Genomic DNA, 22,232 nt, shown 5'->3' with positions numbered 1-22,232 from the left:
ACTAGTATATTTCATTACTTGTTTATTACACAGCTAGGTTTTTAAAGCACTAGGATTTTATTTAAAATATTATAAATTATATATAACTATTAAGCCACTATATTATTACACCACTAGGTTATTACACAATTATAATATTACATCACTAAATAATTTCACCACTAGGTTATTACACTACTATATTATTACACCACTATGTTATTACACAATTAGAATATTACATCACTAAATAATTTCACCACTAGGTTATTACACTACTAGATTATTACACCACTAGGTTATTACACAACTAGAATATTACATCACTAAATAATTTCACCACTAGGTTATTACACTACTAGATTATTACACCACTATGTTATTACACTACTAGAATATTACACATTAGGTTATTAAAAAAGATTATTACACATTAGGTTATTAAACTAGATTATAACACCTCTTTGTTATTACACAATTAGGTTAATATACCACTAGGGTAATACACTACTAGATTATTACACTACTAGAGTAATACACTAGATTATTGCATTACTAGAGGCTACACTCAGACTACAGGGCACCCTGGTGGCTACTCTTACTTCAAGGCTGCGTGGTGGCAACATTCACACTAAAGGGTTCTTGGTGGCTACAGTCACGTTACAAGGCTCCCTTTTGGCTACACTCAACCTTCAAGGCTGCCTGGTCGGCTACGTTCACACTACAGGGTCTCCCTTGTGGCTACACTCACACTCCAGAGCTGCAACGTGGCTATACTCACACTACAGGGCTCCCTTGTGGCTACACTCTCACTCCAGAGCTGCCATTTGGCTACACTCACACTACAGGGGCTCCCTTGTGGCTACACTCACACTCCAGAGCTGCCTGATGGCTACACACGCATTACAGGGCTGCGTGGTGGCCACACTCACACTACAGGTCTGCCTGGTACCTATACTCACACTACAGGTCTGCCTGGTAGCTATATTCACACATCAAGGTTGCCTTGTGGCTATACACAAACTTCAGTGCTGTCCGGTGGCTACACTCATATTACAGGGCTCCCTGGTGGCTACACTCATATTACAGGGCTCCCTGGTGGCTACACTCATATTACAGGGCTCCCTGGTGGCTACACTCACATTAAGGTGCTGCCCGGAGGCTATATTCACATTTCAGTGCTCCTTGTTTGCTGCACTCACATTATAAGGCTGCCTGTTGGCAACACTCACACCACAATGCTGCCTGTTGGCTTCACTCATACGTCAAGGCTACATTGTGACTACACTCACACTACAAGGTCGCCTCGTGGCTACAATCACACTACAGGGGCTGCCTAGTGGCTTCATTCACATTACAGGGCTGTCTAGTGGCTACACATTACAGCCCCGTTCCTGTGCTAGGTTAGTCCACTACGGGCTCACCATATCCCGTGCTACTTGGAACTTTTTGTTCCCTGCAGATGAATCTTAAACAATAACAACAGATCCTACACTCACTATATAGAGCTGCCTGGTGACAACACTCAGACTTTTTTGCTGTTGTTGTTTTAGATTCAGCTTTTCAGAACTAGTACCAAGTAGCACGGGCAATGGTGAGCCCGTAGTGGACTTACCTGGCACAGGAGCGGGGCTGTAACCGCTTTCTTTCTTGCTGTCTGGTGTCCACATTCCCACTACAGGGCTGCTTGGTTGCTACACTCACTGTTACAGCCACTTAGGACCAGTAACCGGGTTCCTGATGGAAGAACCTCTTTTAGTGTATCCGACACCAAGTCAGTAGTACGCTCTTAGGAATTGGTTATATTGTGCAATAGAGAAAAGGGGGGATGAACAAAACACTATTTCCTTTACCAATATATTTACACTTTCACCAATAAAATATTTGAATAAATAGACTATTACTATACTTATTTACAATAGTGTCACTTGCACACGACACACAAAACGCACACTATGCAGTATTCGTCAACCCCAGTGTTTCCACCACCTAGTACCTCGTCCACACGTACTGAGAAACATTAGCGAGTTCACCTTATACGTGGGCCAGTCCACCGACACAGTATCACGAGGTGCCTATTCTCCACTATCACTCTCCAGCTGCACACTGGCAGAGGACTTCAGCCACATGCTGCCCGGGGTCTCCAACAATCATATACAGGGGTAGCTAACCCCTGGCAGAAGCCTCCTAGCGACCAGCACGATAGCAGCACTGTCTCTCTCTCTCTCCAAGTTCTTCTCTCTTTCTCTTATCTCTCTCTCTCTCTCTCTCTCTCTCTCTCTCTCTCTCTCTCTCTCTCTCTCTCTCTCTCTCTCTCTCTCTCTCTCTCTCTCTCTCTCTCTCTCTCTCTCTCTCTCTCTCTCTCTCTCTCTCTCTCTCTCTCTCTCTCTCTCTCTCTCTCTCTCTCTCTCTCTCTCTCTCTCTCTCTCTCTCTCTCTCTCTCTCTCTCTCTCTCTCTCTCTCTCTCTCTCTCTCTCTCTCTCTCTCTCTCTCTCTCTCTCTCTCTCTCCTCTCTCTCTCTCTCTCTCTCTCTCTCTCTCTCTCTCTCTCTCTCTCTCTCTCTCTCTCTCTCTCTCTCTCTCTCTCTCTCTCTCTCTCTCTCTCTCTCTCTCTCTCTCTCTCTCTCTCTCTCTCTCTCTCTCTCTCTCTCTCTCTCTCTCTCTCTCTCTCTCTCTCTCTCTCTCTCTCTCTCTCTCTCTCTCTCTCTCTCTCTCTCTCTCTCTCTCTCTCTCTCTCTCTCTCTCTCTCTCTCTCTCTCTCTCTCTCTCTCTCTCTCTCTCTCTCTCTCTCTCTCTCTCTCTCTCTCTCTCTCTCTCTCTCTCTCTCTCTCTCTCTCTCTCTCTCTCTCTCTCTCTCTCTCTCTCTCTCTCTCTCTCTCTCTCTCTCTCTCTCTCTCTCTCTCTCTCTCTCTCTCTCTCTCTCTCTCTCTCTCTCTCTCTCTCTCTCTCTCTCTCTCTCTCTCTCTCTCTCTCTCTCTCTCTCTCTCTCTCTCTCTCTCTCTCTCTCTCTCTCTCTCTCTCTCTCTCTCTCTCTCTCTCTCTCTCTCTCTCTCTCTCTCTCTCTCTCTCTCTCTCTCTCTCTCTCTCTCTCTCTCTCTCTCTCTCTCTCTCTCTCTCTCTCTCTCTCTCTCTCTCTCTCTCTCTCTCTCTCTCTCTCTCTCTCTCTCTCTCTCTCTCTCTCTCTCTCTCTCTCTCTCTCTCTCTCTCTCTCTCTCTCTCTCTCTCTCTCTCTCTCTCTCTCTCTCTCTCTCTCTCTCTCTCTCTCTCTCTCTCTCTCTCTCTCTCTCTCTCTCTCTCTCAAAGTTCCACTCTCTCATTTTCTTATCTCTCTCTCTCTGTTTCTCTTTCTCTCCAAGTTCTTCTTCTCTCTCTTTCTCTTCTCTCTCTCTCTTTCTCTATCTCTCCAAGTTCTTCTTCTCTCTCTCTCTTTCTTTCTCTTTCTCTATCTCTCCAAGTTCTTCTCTCTTGAGATTCTCTCTCTCTCTCTCTCTCTCTCTCTCTTTCTCTCTCTCTCTCTCTCTCTCTCTCTCTCTCTCTCTCTCTCTCTCTCTCTCTCTCTCTCTCTCTCTCTCTCTCTCTCTCTCTCTCTCTCTCTCTCTCTCTCTCTCTCTCTCTCTCTCTCTCTCTCTCTTCTATATCTCTCTCCTATCTGTCTGTCTCCATCTCTCTCTTTCTCTATTTTGCTGTATCTCTCTCTTCTCCCTCTCTTCATTTTTCTAAATGCAATAAAGATAATTTTTCCTAATAATTGCAATAAATAAAAATTAGAACTATCATTTTAAAAACTTCTGCTCCAAAACGTTATCGCATAACATTTAAAACATTTATTAAAACGTTATGACCTCATGTTTTATACGTGTACTTTTAAATTCTAAAAACATGTATATTAAATGTAATTTAAAACGTACCCAAAACAATGAAATGTCGTTTTAAGCACGTTTTGAAAACGGGAAAATGTTTAGTGGAACAAGGCTACCTATTGGATACAATCTCACTACAAAGTTTCCTGGTGGCTACACTGACACTTCAGGGCTGCCTGATGGCTAGACTCTCACTACAGGGCAGTTTGGTGGCTACATCCATACTTCAGGGCTGTCTGGAGGCTACAAGGCACACTACAGAACAGCTTCGTGGCTACACTCACACTACAGCCCAGCCTGGTGGCTACACTCACACTACAGGGTGGCCTGGTGACTACAGTCACACTACAAGGCTGCCTGGTGGCTACAAGAACACTACTGAGTTGCATGGGGTCTACAATCACACTACAGGGCAGCTTTATTACACATTACATGGCAGCTTGGTGGCTACATCCACACTACAAGACTGCCTGGATTGTACACTCACTTCAGGGCGGCCTGGTGGTTATACTCACTCTGCATGGCAGACTGGTGGCTATAATCACATTTCAGGGCTGCCTGGTGGCTACACACACACTACAGGGCTGCCTGGTGGGTGCAGTCACACTATAAGGGTGCCAGATAGTTACACTCACACTACAGGCTACCTGCTTGTTTCAATCACAGTACTGAGATGACTGGTGGCTACACTTACTCTATAGGGCTGCCTGGTGGCTATAATCGCAGTACAGTAATAAATAACTTGTTTGCACTATTCCAATAACTTGTATACACTCTTCCAACAACTTGGTACACTTCCAATAACTTGTGTACACATTCCAATATTTCCGTGGTGAACAGTTTCCGTGGTGTAGTGGTAAGACACTCGCCTGGCGTTCCGCGAGCGCTATGTCATGGGTTCGTATCCTGGCCGGGGAGGATTTACTGGGCGCAATTCCTTAACTGTAGCCTCTGTTTAACGCAACAGTAAAATGTGTACTTGGATGAAAAAACGATTCTTCGCGGCAGGGGATCGTATTCCAGGGACCATAGGATTAAGGACTTGCCCGAAACGCTGTGCGTACTAGTGGCTGTACAAGAATGTAACAACTCTTGTATATATCTCAAAAAAAAAAAAAAAAAAAAAAAAAAAATATTCCCTCTAAGTCGGGAAATACAGCCAACATTTCCTATAAGCAGAGCTAAAGCCGAAGATTTACATTTCCTCATTACATTTCATTCCTTATACATTTCCTATAAGCAGAGGAAAAAGGAAGAGAACAGAGAGGGTAGAACAGCGGGTGGAGAACGGAGAGGGTAGAGCAGCAAGCGAGAGAACGGAGATGGTAGAGCAGCAGGGGAGAGAACAGAGAGGGTAGAGCAGCAGGGGGGAGAGAACAGAGAGGGTAGAGCAGCAGGGGGGAGAGAACAGAGAGGGTAGAGCAGCAGGCGAGAGAACGGAGAGGGTAGAGCAGCAGGCGAGAGAACGGAGAGGGTAGAGCAGCAGGGGAGAGATCTAAGAGGGTCGAGCATCATGGGAGAGAACAGTGAATAGCGGCAGGAGAGATAAGGGAGAGGGAAGAACAGCAGGGAAGACAAGGGAATGGGTAGAGCAGCTGGGGAGAGAAGGGAGATGAGTGAGGGACCTGGTGAGAAAAGAGAGAATGGAAGGGGACTGGAGGAGAGAGGAGGGATGCGGGTGAGAGTGAAAGAAGGATGGCAGACAAGTCAGGGGTCAGGGCATTGAACGACGACGCTGTAGAGAGAAGGAAAACAGCTGGAGAATTGCTGAGGAGGGTGGACAGAGGGCAGGCGAGTTATATTTAGATCGGAGAGATTGTCGAGTGAGAGGTCTGAGGAGGCATGCCGGAGAGGAGACATGATGCTGGCTTCCAATTTTCATACACTTTCTAACACCCTCTTTCGTGACGCTGGCTGCGCACTACCCTAAACTCTCCTATGTGATGCTAACTCCCCATTACCCTAAACTCTCCTACGTGATGCTGGCTGCCCACTATCCTACACTTTCCTACGTGATACTAGCTGCCCACTACCCTAAACTCTCCTACGTGATGCAGGCTGCCTACTACCCTACACTCCTCTACCTGATGCTGCCTGCCCACTACCCTACACTCTCCTACGTGATGCTCGCTGCCCAGTGCCCTATAATCTCCTACGTGATGCTGGCTGCCCAGTGCCCTACACTCTCCTACGTGATGCTAGCTGCCCACTATCCTACATTCTCACACAGCACCCTCTACGTGGTGCTGGCTGTCATCTATTATAAACTCCTTCACCCTTCCATTATATTGTGCTGGCTTTCATCTACCCTATACTCCGTTACTCTTCCGTTGTGTTGTGCTGGTTTTCATCTACCCTATACTCCGTCACCCTTCCTTTATGTTGTGCTGGCTTTCATCTACCCTATACTCCGTCACCCTTCCTTTATGTGGTGCTGGCTGTCATCTATTGTATACTCCTTAGCCCTTGTATTAGATGGTGCTGGCTGTCATCTGCCTTATAATCAGTCGCCCATCCTTTACATGGTGCTGGCTGTCATCTACTCTATACTTCACCACTATTAAATTCTGTGATGTTGGCTGTCATCTACTCTATACTCCGTCACCCAACGTTGACGGGGTGCTGGCAATCATCTACTTTCTTTACTTCTTTACGTCACCCTTCTTTTATGGTGTGCTGGATGTCATCTACTGTATACTCCTTAACCCTTTTATTTGGTGGTGCTGACTGTCATCTACCCTGTACTCCGTCACCCTTCCTTGACGTATTGCTAACTGTCATCTATGCTATACTCCATTACCCTTCCTTGACGTGGTGCTTGCTGTCATCAACATTATATTCCGTCACCCTTCCAACATGGTGCTGGCTGTCACCTATCCTACACACCGTCACCCTTCCTTGACGTGGCGATGGCAGTCTTCTACCCTATACTCCTTTAAACTTCCATAACGTGGTGCTGGCTGACATTTACCCTATGCTCCGTTGCCCTTTCTTGACGTGGTGCTGCCTGTCATCTATCTTATAATCCGCCACCCTTCCTTGACATGTTGCAGGCTGTCGTCAACCTTACACTTAGTCACCCTTCGTTTACGTGGTGTTGATGTACCCTATACTCCGTTACCCTTCCTTTACGTTGTGGTAGCTATCATTTACCCTATACTCCATCATTATTCCTTTACATGGTTTTGGCTGACATCTACCCTATACTCCATCACCCTTCCTTTCTGTGGTGCATGCTGTCATCTACCCTATACTCTGCCACTCTTCCTTGACGTGGTGTTGGTAATCATCTCCCCTATACTCCGTCACCCTTCCTTGAAGTGGAGCTGTCTGTCATCTACTTTATAATCCATCACCCTTCCATGTCGTGGTGCTGGCTGTCGACTACCATACACTCTGTCACCCTTCGTTTATGCTGTGCTGGCTGTCATTTACCCTACACTCCATCACCTTTGCATGACGTGGTGTTGGCTGTCATCTACTCTTTACTCCGTCACCCTTCCATGATGTGGTGCTGGCTGTCATATACCCTATTCTCCATGACCCTTCCTTGCCTTAGTGTCGGCTGCCAACTACCCTATTCTCTATCACCCTTCCTTTAGGCGGTGCTTCCTGTCATCTACCATATACTCTGTCACCTTTCCTTTATGTGGTGCTGACTGTCAACTACCCTATACACCGTCACCCTTTCTTGAAGTGGTGCAGACTATTATCTACCCTAAAATACGTAACCCTTCCTTTATGTGGTGTTTGCTCTAATCCACCCAATACTCTATCACCCTTCCTTAACGGGTGCTGGTTGTATTCTACCCAATACTCCGTCACCCTTCCTTGTCGTGGAGCTGGCTGTCATCTACCCTATACTCCATCACCCTTCTATGATGTGGTGCTAGCTGTCATCTACCCTATACTCCATCACCCTTCTATGATGTGGTGCTGGCTGTCATCTACCCTATACTCCATCACCCTTCTATGATGTGGTGCTGGCTGTCATCTACCCTATACTCCATCACCCTTCTATGACGCGGTGCTGGCTGTCATCTGCCCTATACTCCGTCACCCTTCTATGATGTGGTGCTGGCTGTCATCAACCCTATACTCCGTCACCCTTCATTTACTTGGTACTGGGTGATATTTCATATATATCTACTGTGCGCAGATTTTCATCTGGTGACAGTTGTCATTGAATTGTGTTGTTGTTTATGTTTCAGGTGTTTGTGGGAGACTCTTGCCAACAGCTGCGCTTCTTCGGAGGGACAGTCAGCGCCCTGGATAAGGTGACAGCCACTCACAAGTTTTCCCTCAGCCAGTCCTTCAGGTTCGGACCGGAGGTGTCATATGTAGCACAATGTGCTCTGGAGGCTCGCCTATTGGTTCCCCACCGGACTGTCGTCGGAGCAAGAAAAAAAGACTCATTTGTCCATGCTCCAGATCCTAAACTTTTTGACCCAAGCTCAAAACTCAAAAGGGCTTATATAGCTATGACAAATACGGAACTTTATAGAATAGCCACGAAGATATGTGAGGATAAAGAGTACATTGCAGCATCCATGACATTTGCTGGTGGATTGAGTAAGTATGGATATGACGATGTTATGGACATATTTAATTTAAATCAAATTCAGGAGGGTCTTGCCACAAGAGAATCAGCAAATATTCAGAATCCATTAGTGGCCAAATTCGAAACCATAGCCGACCTTACGAACTTTGCTAAAACGTGTGAAGACCGGGAGCTACTTTCCAAAATTAATATGTTCCATTACAGTGGGAGTAGGACACCCTATCACGTGACTCTGCTTACTCAGAGGTGCAACACAGAGGCATCCGAGGCAGATATATGCTTCAGTACCGTTCACATGGCCAAAGGACTTGAATGGGACTGGGTTATATTGACAGATGGCATTATTAACCCATTATTCAACTTACAAGACTTATATGCATATAATGATGAAATGTTGAGGCAGGCGTATGTGTCCTCGACACGAGCCAAGAAGTTCTTAACCATCAACAATGCGGTTCTCTATGCCCTCCTTTCCGCCCATGACGAGCTGGACGTGTTAGTAGCGAGGAAGAGCGTCCAGGAGAGCATTGTGTGTCTGTGGTGCCACGCCCCCGTCACCCCCTCGCCCTCCCCGCTCATAATTAAGGTACCTTCGTAATCACTTTTTTAATAAACTCTTGTCATGATTTTTGTTCAAAGGTATTATATATATTAAGTGGTAATTTTGTGTAATATATAATTGCCGGACTTGAAAATAGTAATGATACATGACATATTATATTTCTTATATAGGAGAAAGATGTCACATAATCTTGAATATACTTAATTTTATATATAATTTTTAGGCACTGTCATACTACATATCTGATAAAGGTTACCGGTTTCCCGGAGGATATATGTGCGACGGGTGTGCAACAAACGCAGTAGTCACAAGCCTCACCAGGTGAGAAACAATTTGTTAGTGGTGCTGTGAGTTGTTAGTGGTGCTGTGAGATGTTAGTGGTGTTGTGAGTTGTTAGTGGTGCTGTGAGTTGTTAGTGGTGCTGTGAGTTGTTACTAGTGCTGTGAGATGTTAGTGGTGCTGTGAGTTGTTAGTGGTGCTGTGAGTTGTTAGTGGTGCTGTGAGTTGTTAGTGGTGCTGTGAGTTGTTAGTGGTGCTGTGAGTTGTTAGTGGTGCTGTGAGTTGTTACTAGTGCTGTGAGATGTTAGTGATGCTGTGAGTTGTTAGTGGTGCTGTGAGTTGTTAGTGGTGCTGTGAGTTGTTAGTGGTGCTGTGAGTTGTTAGTGGTGCTGTGAGATGTTAGTGGTGCTGTGAGTTGTTAGTGGTGCTGTGAGTTGTTAGTGGTGCTGTGAGATGTTAGAGGTGCTGTGAGTTGTTAGTGGTGCTGTGAGTTGTTAGTGGTGCTGTGAGTTGTTAGTGGTGCTGTGAGATGTTAGTGGTGCAGTGAGTTTTAAGTGATGTTGTGAGTTGATAGTGGTGTTTTGAGTTGTTAGTGGGGCATTATGTTGTTAATTGTACATAACGTTGTTAGTGGTGCATCAAGTTGTTAGGTGGTGCTGTGAGTTATTAGTGGTGCATCAATTTGTTAGTGGTCTATCAAGTTGTCAGTGGAACATTAAAGTTCTTAGATGTGCATTAAGTTGTTAGTGGTGCATCAAGTTAGTGGTGCATCAAGTTGTTAGCGGTGCTGTGAGTTGTTAGTTGTGCTGTGAGTTGTTATTGGTGCTGTGAGCTATTTGCGGTGTTATGAGTTGTTAGTGGGGATCAAGTTTTTAGAGGTGCTGTGATTTGTAAGTTGTGTTGTGAGTTGTTACTTGGGCATCAAGTTGTTAGTTGTCCTGTGAGTTAGTGAGGCTGTGAGTTGTTGGTGGTGCTCTGAGTTGTTAATGGTGTGTGAGTTGTTAGCGGTGCATCAACTAACAAAGCATTAATATTATTGTTTTAATTACCTTTATTCTTCTATTGAAATTCATATATTTTTCTTCATGAATAATATTATGTTTCAGAATCACTGGAATAGAAGGTGCTGAAATGCAAATCTTTGCTCGAGCCTCCCGCTTAAGGTTGATCACTGGGAAGCAGCACGAATCAACCCTCTACAACGAGAACGCAATGAGATGGGTAATTATTTTGTTACAAAGGTCTGCAGACTAATAGCAGACATTTAAAGCTCAGTTGACTATTTCCTGACCTAAAAAGCTCAGTAGACTGAAATCTATTGTTCAAAGCTTTGGTGCCTAACCCATGATCTTTCAAAGATTAGTAGACAAACACCTTATCTTCAAAGCACATTACACTACTAAATGACCGTCAAAGTTCAGTAAACTAATACCTGACCTTCAAAGCAAAGTAAACTAGTGCCTGACCTTCAAAGCTCAGTAAACTAATACCAGACCTTCAAAGCTCAGTAGACTAATAAACAACCTTCAAAATCAGAAGATTAAGACCTGACCTTAAAAACTGTGTTGACTATTACCTGACCTTTGAAATCTCAGATTCACATCGAAACTTAAAAAATTATTAGATTAACGCCAGACCCTCAAATCAGAGTAGAGTAATCCCTGACCTTGAAAGCTTTGTAGACTAACACCTAACTTCAAAAGATTAGTAGACTAACACCTAACTTCAAAAGTTTAGTAGACTAACACCTAACTTCAAAAGATTAGTAGACTAACACCTAACTTCAAAAGATTAGTAGACTAACACATGATCTTCAAATCTTAGTAGCCAAAACCGTACTTGCTAAGCAGAGAAGACTAAGACAACAATTAAAACACAATAGACTAACAACTTACTTTCAAAGCATAGTAGACTAATACCTGACTTTCAAAGATCAATAGATTAATAAGTTACCTTCAAAGTTCAATACACTAATACGTGACCTTCAGAGCTAAATATACTAATGCCTGCAATTCAAAGCACAGTAGATTAACACCAGCCCTTCAGAGTACAGTTTTCTCTCACTTGACCCTCAAAGTTTAGTAGACAAACACTTGTCCTTCAAAGCACAGTTGGCTCACTTCTGACCTTCAAGGTTTATAAGATTAACACCTGATCTTATAAGCTTAGAAGACTAACACCTGACCTTAAAGCACAGTAGACTTGCATCTGACCTGCAAAGCACCGTAGATTTACAATTGCCCTTCAAAGCACAGTAGACTAATACCTGACCTTCAGAGCACAGTACATTAACACCTGACCTTCAAAGCACAGTAGACTAACACCTGACCTTCAAAGCACAGTATACTAACTCCTGACCTTCAGAGCACAGTACACTAATACCTTACCTTCAAAGCACAGTACACTAATACCTCACCTTCAAAGCACAGTAGACTAGCACCTGACCTTCAGAGCACAGCACCCTAGCACCTGACCTTCAAAGCACAGTAGACTGGCACCTGACCTTCAGAGCACAGTAGACTAGCACCTGACCTTCAGAGCACAGTACACTAGCACCTGACCTTCAGAGCACAGTACACTAGCACCTGACCTTCAAAGCACAGTAGACTAGCACCTGACCTTCAAAGCACAGTAGACTAGCACCTGACCTTGAAAGCACAGTAGACTAAGACCTGGCCTTCAAAGCATAGTATAATATCACATGACCTTCAAAGCACAGTAGACTAACACTTGCCCTGCAAAGCACAGTTGACTAATACCTGCCCTGCAAAGCACAGTAGACTAATACCTGACCTTCAAAGCTCGGTAGACGAACATCTGACCTTCAAAGCACAGTAGACTAACACCTGACTTTCAAAGCACAGTAGACTAACACCTGCCCTGCAAAGCTCGGTAGACTTACACCTGCCCTTCAAAGCTCAATAAACTAACACCTACTCTTCAAAGTACAGTAGACTAACACATTTGTATTTTTATTTGTTTCAGTGTTATTCTGGCATAGGCCTTAAGCCTCTGGCTGGCCCACTATGTGTTACTTGTTTTTGTTTCTCTTTAATTTAGGCAGAGTATGAGTATTTATGACTTGTATGTTCGTTTCAGTATGAATATGCTGCATGTGTTTGACAACTTCTTCTGCTCTGTTGAATCATAGTTATCATATTGGGTTTGTGACTGCACTGTGTTAGATAATGTTTCAGTGGTGTGTGTCGGGCATTTCTCCACAGTGCTGACATTTCCTCCCAACTTCTGGAACCTGTATGCCTATTTCCTATGCACATGGGTATCGAAGCTTGATACTATATAAGTGTACTTATGTTTTGTGTACTTTGATAAAAGGCTTCCTTTTATCAAAATAAGTGGTTCGTAATTAGTTGAATTCTTGCACAAAACCGCAGATCCTGATGTTGCTGCTGCTTTGTTGTGGTCACTGTACATCTTCTGCATTACTCTATTTAAATTAACTGTACTCACTTAAATCGTGATGGACTCTGTGAAATGTAAATGTCTATATTTCTTCTCTTAGTTGCAAGTTCAGAAACTTTGTGTACAATATCCTTCCCTATTAATCCCACATGACTTGGAACCAAGTTGATAAGTACCCGACGGCCTTGACCTTTGAATCTTTGCATTAATGCTATGACGTTTGTGGTCAGATGGATGTTATCACGTATGTGTTCTTGTTGGAAGGTTTCAGTGGCAGTTCTCGAATCTGTATGTATGATAACATGTTGTCTGTGTTCAGCAAGAGTATGTTCCAAAGCATTTTGAATGGCTAGCATTTCTGTTTGTAAAGTTGAACACCCGTTTGAGAGTCTCCAACTAACTACAGAATTTCCTGCATGAACAAATCCACAAAGGCAGTGACGAGGGTTCGAACCTATGTCCGAGAGCATCCCATACACTGCCTTAATCGACTGAGTTACAACAAGGTTAAAAGAATTGCATCCAGAAGTTCTTCTGACTTTACTTGGACCCTGCAGCCTCTCCGAGACACAAACCATGATTTTACGCAATTACCCCATGCACTCGAGCTCTGTCAATAGGCCGTTCTACCTCTTCGCCCTTACTTCATTGCACACAGAAATGGCAATAGGGTGATGCATCAAATGAACAAATACATATGGGCCGTAACGAGGGTTCGAACCTACGTCCGAGAGCATCCCAGACGCTGCCCTAATCGACTGAGCTACGACATGGTTAAAAGAATTGCAACCAGAAGTTCTACTTCAACTCTACTTCAGAATGCGCTCTATAAGTCATCTTAATTATTGGGACCGCTTAAAAGTTGACACACACTCCCGCTACACAAACACACCTCCTTGACAAACACCTCCAAGAATTACCGGATTCATACGTCAGGCTGCGAGCAGCCGCGTCCAAAAGCCTTTTTTGACCATACGACTAACCGGCGGGCTGAGGGGCCATTGAACCCCAGAAGCTACACAAGGAAAGACGCTGACGTGAAGAGTTTTTTTAATTTGTCAGTTACCAATCCAGTTTGGACTTGGGACTTGGCCAAGTGATGGTTCACTGACTTAAGTTTATTGTCTGTCTCTTGTGTTGAATGATTCCGTTGATCTTGAGTTGCCACTACTTCTTGCAGTTGTTTTTGTGGATTTTTATGGTCTGGTGTCTTGACTACCCGACTGTTGTTGGTTGTCTGTATGTCCATATCGCGTTGTTTGTCCTCTTGTACTCTGTCTTGTCTCATTCTGTTTCTTGTGTAACTGAGGTCTGCTGCAGGATCTTGTCCATTATTACACAAGTGATTTCTTGAGTCTGTTGTTGTGAGGCGTTCTTCATCATCTGTAGGCAATTGATAATGGTCTCTGCCATGATCTTCAGGATGTTTTTATAGCTGGATTTCGGTAAAACAGTAAATTTGCTGTGTTGATTCCGAAAGTGATTGCTGTTCCTCCCATGTCTCACACTTGCCTTCTGGACTGTGTCTTGCCCTCCCACATCTCACACTGGTCCTGTATTGCATGTCCGCTCCACCCATCCACACACACTTGCTTTATAATTATATAAAATATAATTGTGACTGTAAGGGTTGTATACGTGCCCGTCTTCTCTGGAATTACATAGGGTTGTATCGCAGCAACCTCCCCCCCCCTCCAACCACCAGACGTATACAGTACTGTACTCCGGCTTCTCCCAAAATGCCACATATAAGACTTGTGTTTTATGATAGTGAAGCAAGACACTTATCTTACTTAGTACACTTAAAAAACAGTCATGAACGTTTGGGCAAGATTTTTTAAATCGAGACTTACATAATTATTGTTTACTGTAAGATTAGAATAATGTTTGTTTCTCTCTCAGGAACAGCAGGGTGCTATTAACAGAACAAAAAGGAGGACCCGCGTTTTAGGCAATCTGATTGTCTTAGAGCGCCATAGGTCCCTGGTTTCCAATGATGGTCTTCCCCCGGTCGTCTAGGTCCAGAACCACCACCATGATTGAATGATCATGAAAATTTTGAAGAATTCTGTAAAAGAAAAAGAAAATTATTTCCATTTCAATAATTTTTCCAATGTTAGAGTGTTTGATATTCATTTATGACTTATTTGTGTTTATTTTACTTTTCCTGTGATACCTCCTGTGTGTGTGTGTGTGTGTGTGTGTGTACTTACCTATTTGTACTCACCTATTTGTGCTTGCGGGGGTTGAGCTTTGGCTCTTTGGTCCCGCCTCTCAACCGTCAATCAACTGATGTACAGATTCTTGAGCCTACTGGGCTCTATCACATCTACATTTGAAACTGTGTATGGAGTCAGCCTCCACCACACCACTTCCTAATGCATTTCATTTACTAACTACTCTGATACTGAAAACGTTCTTTCTAATGTCTCTGTGGCTCATTTGGGTACTCGGCTTCCACCTGTGTACTCACCTAGTTGTGTTTGCGGGGTTAAGCTCTGGCTCTTTGGTCCCGCCTCTCAACCGTCAATCAACAGGTGTACAGATTCCTGAGCCTATCGGGCTCTGTCATATCTACACTTGAAACTGTGTATGGAGTCAGCCTCCACCACATCACCCCCTAATGCATTCCATTTGTCAACCACTCTGACACTAAAAAAGTTCTTTCTAATATCTCTGTGGCTCATTTGGGCACTCAGTTTCCACCTGTGTCCCCTTGTGCGTGTTCCCTTTGTGTTAAATAGACTGTCTTTATCTACCCTATCAATTCCCTTCAGAATCTTGAATGTGGTGATCATGTCCCCCCTAACTCTTCTGTCTTCCAGCGAAGTGAGGTTTAATTCCCGTAGTCTCTCCTCGTAGCTCATTCCTCTCAGCTCGGGTACTAGTCTGGTGGCAAACCTCTGAACCTTTTCCAGTTTAGTCTTATCCTTGACTAGATATGGACTCCATGCTGGCGCTGCATACTCCAGGATTGGCCTGACATATGTGGTATACAAAGTTCTGAATGATTCTTTACACAAGTTTCTGAATGCCGTTCGTATGTTGGCCAGCCTGGCATATGCTGCTGATGTTATGCGCTTGATAGGTGCTGCAGGAGACAGGTCTGGCGTGATATCAACCCCCAAGTCTTTTTCCTTCTTTGACTCCTGAAGAATTTCCTCTCCCAGATGATACCTTGTATCTGGCCTCCTGCTCCCTACACCTATCTTCATTACATTACATTTGGTTGGGTTAAACTCTAACAACCATTTGTTCGACCATTCCTTCAGCTTGTCTAGGTCTTCTTGAAGCCTCAAACAGTCCTCTTCTGTTTTAATCCTTCTCATAATTTTAGCATCGTCCGCAAACATTGAGAGAAATGAATCGATACCCTCCGGGAGATCATTTACATATATCAGAAACAAGATAGGACCGAGTACAGAGCCCTGTGGGACTCCACTGGTGACTTCACGCCAATCGGAGGTCTCACCCCTCACCGTAACTCTCTGCTTCATATTGCTTAGATACTCCCTTATCCACTGGAGCACCTTACCAGCTACACCTGCCTGTCTCTCCAGCTTATGTACCAGCCTCTTATGCGGTACTGTGTCAAAGGCTTTCCGACAATCCAAGAAAATGCAGTCCGCCCAGCCCTCTCTTTCTTGCTTAATCTGTGTCACCTGATCGTAGAATTCTATCAAGCCTGTAAGGCAAGATTTACCCTCCCTGAACCCATGTTGGCGATTTGTCACGAAGTCCCTTCTCTCCAGAAGTGTTACCAGGTTTTTTCTCACGATCTTCTCCATCACCTTGCATGGTATACAAGTCAAGGACACTGGCCTGTAGTTCAGTGCCTCTTGTCTGTCGCCCTTTTTGTATATTGGGACCACATTCGCCGTCTTCCATATTTCTGATATGGAAGTTGGTAAGTACCCGACGGCCTTGACCTTTGAATCTTTGCATTAATGCTATGACGTTTGTGGTCAGATGGATGTTTCACGTATGTGTTCTTGTTGGAAGGTTTCAGTGGCAGTTCTCGAATCTGTATGTATGATAACATGTTGTCTGTGTTCAGCAAAAGTATGTTCCAAAGCATTTTGAATGGCTAGCATTCTGTTTGTAAAGTTGAACACCCGTTTGAGAGTCTCCAACTAACTACAGAATTTCCTGCATGAACAAATCCACAAAGGCAGTGACGAGGGTTCGAACCTATGTCCGAGAGCATCCCGTACACTGCCTTAATCGACTGAGTTACAACAAGGTTAAAAGAATTGCATCCAGACGTTCTTCTGACTTTACTTGGACCCTGCAGCCTCTCCGAGACACAAACCATGATTTTACGCAATTACCCCATGCACTCGAGCTCTGTCAATAGGCCGTTCTACCTCTTCGCCCTTACTTCATTACACACAGAAATGACAATAGCGTGATGCATCAAATGAACAAATACATATGGGCCGTAACGAGGGTTCGAACCTACGTCCGAGAGCATCCCAGACGCTGCCCTAATCGACTGAGCTACGACATGGTGTTTACCCAAGTGGTGTTTATAAAAATAAATACGCATCCAGAGTTCTTTATCCACTTCTCCAAACGATGTTTACAAAAATAAATATGTATCAAGAATTGTCTATCCATCTTATCCAAATGATGTTGAAAAAAAATACACATACAGAGTTTCTATCCACTTATCCAAAAGATGTTTACATAATAAATACGCCTTTCTAAGACAACTTTATGCATTAAAAATTCAATCCTATACATCATTACTATCTTCCATGCTCATTTTAATTGTCATTGGCACTCTTTTACACGACTTTATACATCAAAATGATACTTTCAAAGAATCTTCATTCGCCAATGACACTCTCAAAAACATTAGGAATACTCTCTCTGTCGTATATCAACATAAAAGAATACTCTCAGAGTAAAAAAAGTTAATCTCTTATAGGAACAAATCCACAAGGGCCGTGACGAGGATTCGAACCTGCATCCGAGAGCATCCCAGATGCTTCCTTAATCGATTGAGCTACGACATGGTCAAAAGAGTTGAAACCGAAGTTTTACTGAACTTACTGGATCCTGCAGCCTCTCCGAGGCACAAACCAGGGTTTTATGCAACTCCCTCATGCACTCGAGCTATGTCAATAGGCCGTTCTCTCTCTTCGCCTTTACTTCATTACACACAGAAATCACAATTGCGTGATACATTAAATGAAAAATCCACATGGGACGTGATGAGGATTCGAACTTGCATCCGAGAGCAAACCAGACGCTGCCTTAATCGACTGAGCTACGACATGGTCAAAAGAGTTGTGATTTCTAATTTCTGTGTGTAATGAAGTAAGGGCGAAGAGGGAGAACGGCCTATTGACATAACTCGAGTGCATGGGAGAGTTGTATAAAACCCTGGTTTGTGTCTCGGAGAGGCTGCAGGATCCAGTAAGTTCAGTAGAACTTCGGTTTCAACTCTTTTGACCATGTCGTAGCTCAGTCAATTAAGGCAGCGTCTGGGATACTCTCGGACGCAGGTTCGAATCCTCGTCACGGTCCTTGTGGATTTCTTCATTTGATGCCTCACACAACTGTGATTTCTGTGTGTAATGAAGTAAGGGCGAAGAGGGAGAATGGCCTATTGACACAACTCGAGTGCATGGGAGAATTGTGTAAAACCCTGGTTTGTGCCTCGGAGAGGCTGCAGGATCCAGTAAGTTCAGTAGAACTTTGGTTTCAACTCTTTAGACCATGTCGTAGCTCAGTCGATTAAGGCAGCGTCTGGAATGCTCTTGGACGCAGGTTCGAATCCTCGTCATGGCCCTTGTGGATTTGTTCATTTGATGCATCACACAATTGTGATTTCTGTGTGTAATTTCTTAAACATCGAGAATAGTCATCAAACATTACATATAACTCTCTCTATAACAAACATTGTCTTTCATTCAATAAACAAGTAGTCAAGGGCAACTTTCCAAGACATAAATAAACCAAAGTCTGTGCTAAACTTTCTAAGACAAGACGTTTTGAAGCCTCAAAGAACTTTTTAAGAAATACGATATATCAAAAAAAGCATTTACAACTTTATGTACTAATAAACTTATGCTTCAATGGAAAACTCATAAAATAACTTTCTTCATACAATAGTACAAGTTCACTAAGTTATTTACAATCAAAACTAGCATTATCATTTATTATATATTGCAAAATACAATTCTTTAAGTAACTAGTTCACTTTTTGTAACAAACTTCCATTTCAGTTTAGTAATTAATAGCAGTACCTGCCACGCGTTGCTGTGGCTCAGTCTGGGTAAGTGGGAAAGAAAGAAAAGGGGAAGCACACGTTTCTAATATGTTTAATTTTACAATGCTTGTGGGTATACAATATTTTTTGTTGTTCCATTGTCTGTGGAGATATAGAGACTGTCTGGTTTGCCGACTCTAGAACACGCAAAATATAATTGTCCATGTGGGAATCAATCCGTGTTTAGATATAAACTGTACAATTCTGAAGATTAGCCCTGATCTTTGTTGATGGTGATTGCAAACGCCAATCGAATTGAAATTACAATCTCTTAAATTGAAATGGCATATCTGTTGGAATCATAGGAATGCGAGGAATTAGGACATCTTCACCTTTGAAACGTCCTGTCAAGATTGTTGCTTCTACGACGACGCTGAATAATTTTTTTTACTGCAAGCCGCGAGGCATTGCAAAGTTTTGGCTGGTTGATATTTCGCAACATGACAATTGGCACGCCGATTTTCAATTGCAGTACGTTTGATGGTATCCCTGGCAGATGAGTGTATTCAAAAATTTTGTTGGATAATTAACCGCTTCATCTGCTTCCTCAACAGTGTCGACGGACTTGTATGTGACTGCCTCGCTTTGAATGTTACGCTGAATAATTTTGTAATGTTCGTGTGCTAAATTCTTTGGAAATGTTGCGCATGTGAGTTTCAATGAATTGCATGTTCAATGGCAATTTCAAAGCCGAGGTATCAGTTCTTCCACTTGATAGCAATGTTGCAGCTATTCCGGACGATGCAAGAGCTAAGGCTATGTCATTTGGGGATCGAAATGCTGCCAAAATCAATCTAATTAGAAAGGTTTTCCAGTTCTTCCTGGCGTATCTAAGAAAATTTTCTCAAGCCCATTATTGACAATTTGAATTATTTAATTGTAAATGCCTTTTCGCTTAAGCGTTAGGTTAGGAATATTTGATTACACATACGACCACAGATCACCCGTGTTGTAACTTTGTTCACGACGCAATTCTACATCGAACGAAGCAGCAGCAGATCGATTCGGTAATGGCATTTCAATTTGCTTGAGAACTTTGTTCGCGATTTCTAAGCACAAATCTTCAATCATTATCAACGCTTCGTTGTAGATTTCTACTGTGAAATCCAAGTTCATATTTGAATTTTCCTTGCGTATTCGATGTACAATATCTTCAGCCATGTGCAATTTATATTTCCTCCATATCTCTGTTGGAGATGAAGGAGAGCCGGTGGTCAATATGATATGCATACAATCCTAGTGTCGTATATTGTATGCATATTGATATGCAATATGCATACATCCTAGTGTCGGTCGTTCTCCAATTATTCAGAGGTTGACATGCACTACGGAAAGTGGCATGTGTAACGCCGTTGACAAATCTCAATTGCTGGAAGACGTTGATCCAGGCACATTTACCAACAGCATGCGAAGAAAGAAGCATTCATCTTGATTGGGATGCATGGGGGATGTCTGCCTATCATAGTTTATTTGAATATGCAAGGTTGTCTGTCGACTCACTTTCCTCCATTGCGTCGTTCAAATGATTTTGTACTAACATTCCACGTGTAATATGTAGACACTTCTGAATACAGCAGTCTTTTTGCAAATGCGTCATTTTGACATAACATGAAGAAAGCAGTAACCGTTGTAGCTGGTGGATTCATAGCTGTCTGTAGCAGATTTGCAGCTGTGAAATAAACGTATTTTCCAATTTCTTGTTTTCAAAACCAAACCAAAAAATACTAACGAAATATTTCAATTCAAAAGTCGATCAATCTACACAGCTCAATTTCACCACCAATTGCACTGAAAAATAAGAAAAATGAAAAAAGAAACAAATAAACTATACTCACAAAATGAACACTATGGCAAACAACGCAGCTCAATTCCAAGGCAATGTCACACAAAATAATTCAATCAAAATTAAAATATATCAAAGTCTATGAAAAATTTATTTATCAATGCAATCTGAACATTGTAAACCTCTATCATGTCACCCCTAATTCTTCGCCTTTCCAGTGAATGCAACTTAAGCTTTGTTAATCTTTCTTCATATGAAAGATTTCTAATTTGGGGAATTAACTTAGTCATCCTACGTTGGACACGTTCAAGAGAATTTATATCCATTCTATAATATGGCGACCAAAACTGCATAATCTAAATGGGGCCTAACCAGAGCAAGATATTGCTTAAGAACCACACCAGGTGTCTTGTTACTAACGCTTCGATTAATAAATCCCAGTGCCCTATTCGCCTTATTACGAACATTCATGCATTGATCCTTTTGTTTTAAATTCTTACTAATCATAACTCCCCGATCCCTTTCGCAATCCGACTTCGCAATCTCAACACCATCTAGCTCGTATCATGTAACTCTATCATTATTACCTAGCCTCAGAACTTTACATTTATCAGCATTAAACTGCATTTGCCAATCCTTTGACCATTTCAAAACCCTATCTAGATCAACTTGAAGTGATAGTGAGTCCTCCTCCGAATTAATTTCCCTACCGATTTTCGTATCATCGGCAAATTTGCAAATGTTGCTACTCAAACCTGAATCTAAATCATATATATATATATATATATATATATATATATATATATATATATATATATATATATATATATATATATATATATATATATATATATATATATATATATATAGATATATATATATATATATATATATATATATATATATATATATATATATATATATATATATATATATATATATATATATATTAAACAAAATATAAATATATATATATGTATATATATATATATATATATATATATATATATATATATATATATATATATATATATATTAAACAAAATATAAATATATATATATGTATATATATATATATATATATATATATATATATATATATATATATATATATATATATATATATATATATATATTTGTGTAATGACATTTTCAAATAAAGTTAGATAAATATACACACTTAACAAAAGAATATGGGTGGTAGGAGAAGAAAATATCAAAGTGTTCAGTGAGGATCCACAAGGTCTTCTCTGAGTACTCTTTATTTTCTTCTCCGAGGCTATGGGTCCCTACATTTGCACCAGAGGTGGTACCCCTTCTAGGTTAAAAAAAAAAAAAAAAATATATATATATATATATATATATATATATATATATATATATATATATATATATATATATATATATATATATATGCGAACAAGCCTGAATGGTCCCCAGGACAATATGCAACTGAAAACTCACACCCCAGAAGTGACTCGAACCCATACTCCCAGGAGCCACGCA

The sequence above is a fragment of the Procambarus clarkii genome, chromosome 8, assembly GCF_040958095.1.
Source record: "Procambarus clarkii isolate CNS0578487 chromosome 8, FALCON_Pclarkii_2.0, whole genome shotgun sequence".
Classification (NCBI taxonomy): Eukaryota; Metazoa; Arthropoda; class Malacostraca; order Decapoda; family Cambaridae; genus Procambarus; species Procambarus clarkii.
The sequence above is the reverse complement of the archived record's forward strand: the minus strand, read 5'-3'. Positions refer to the sequence as shown.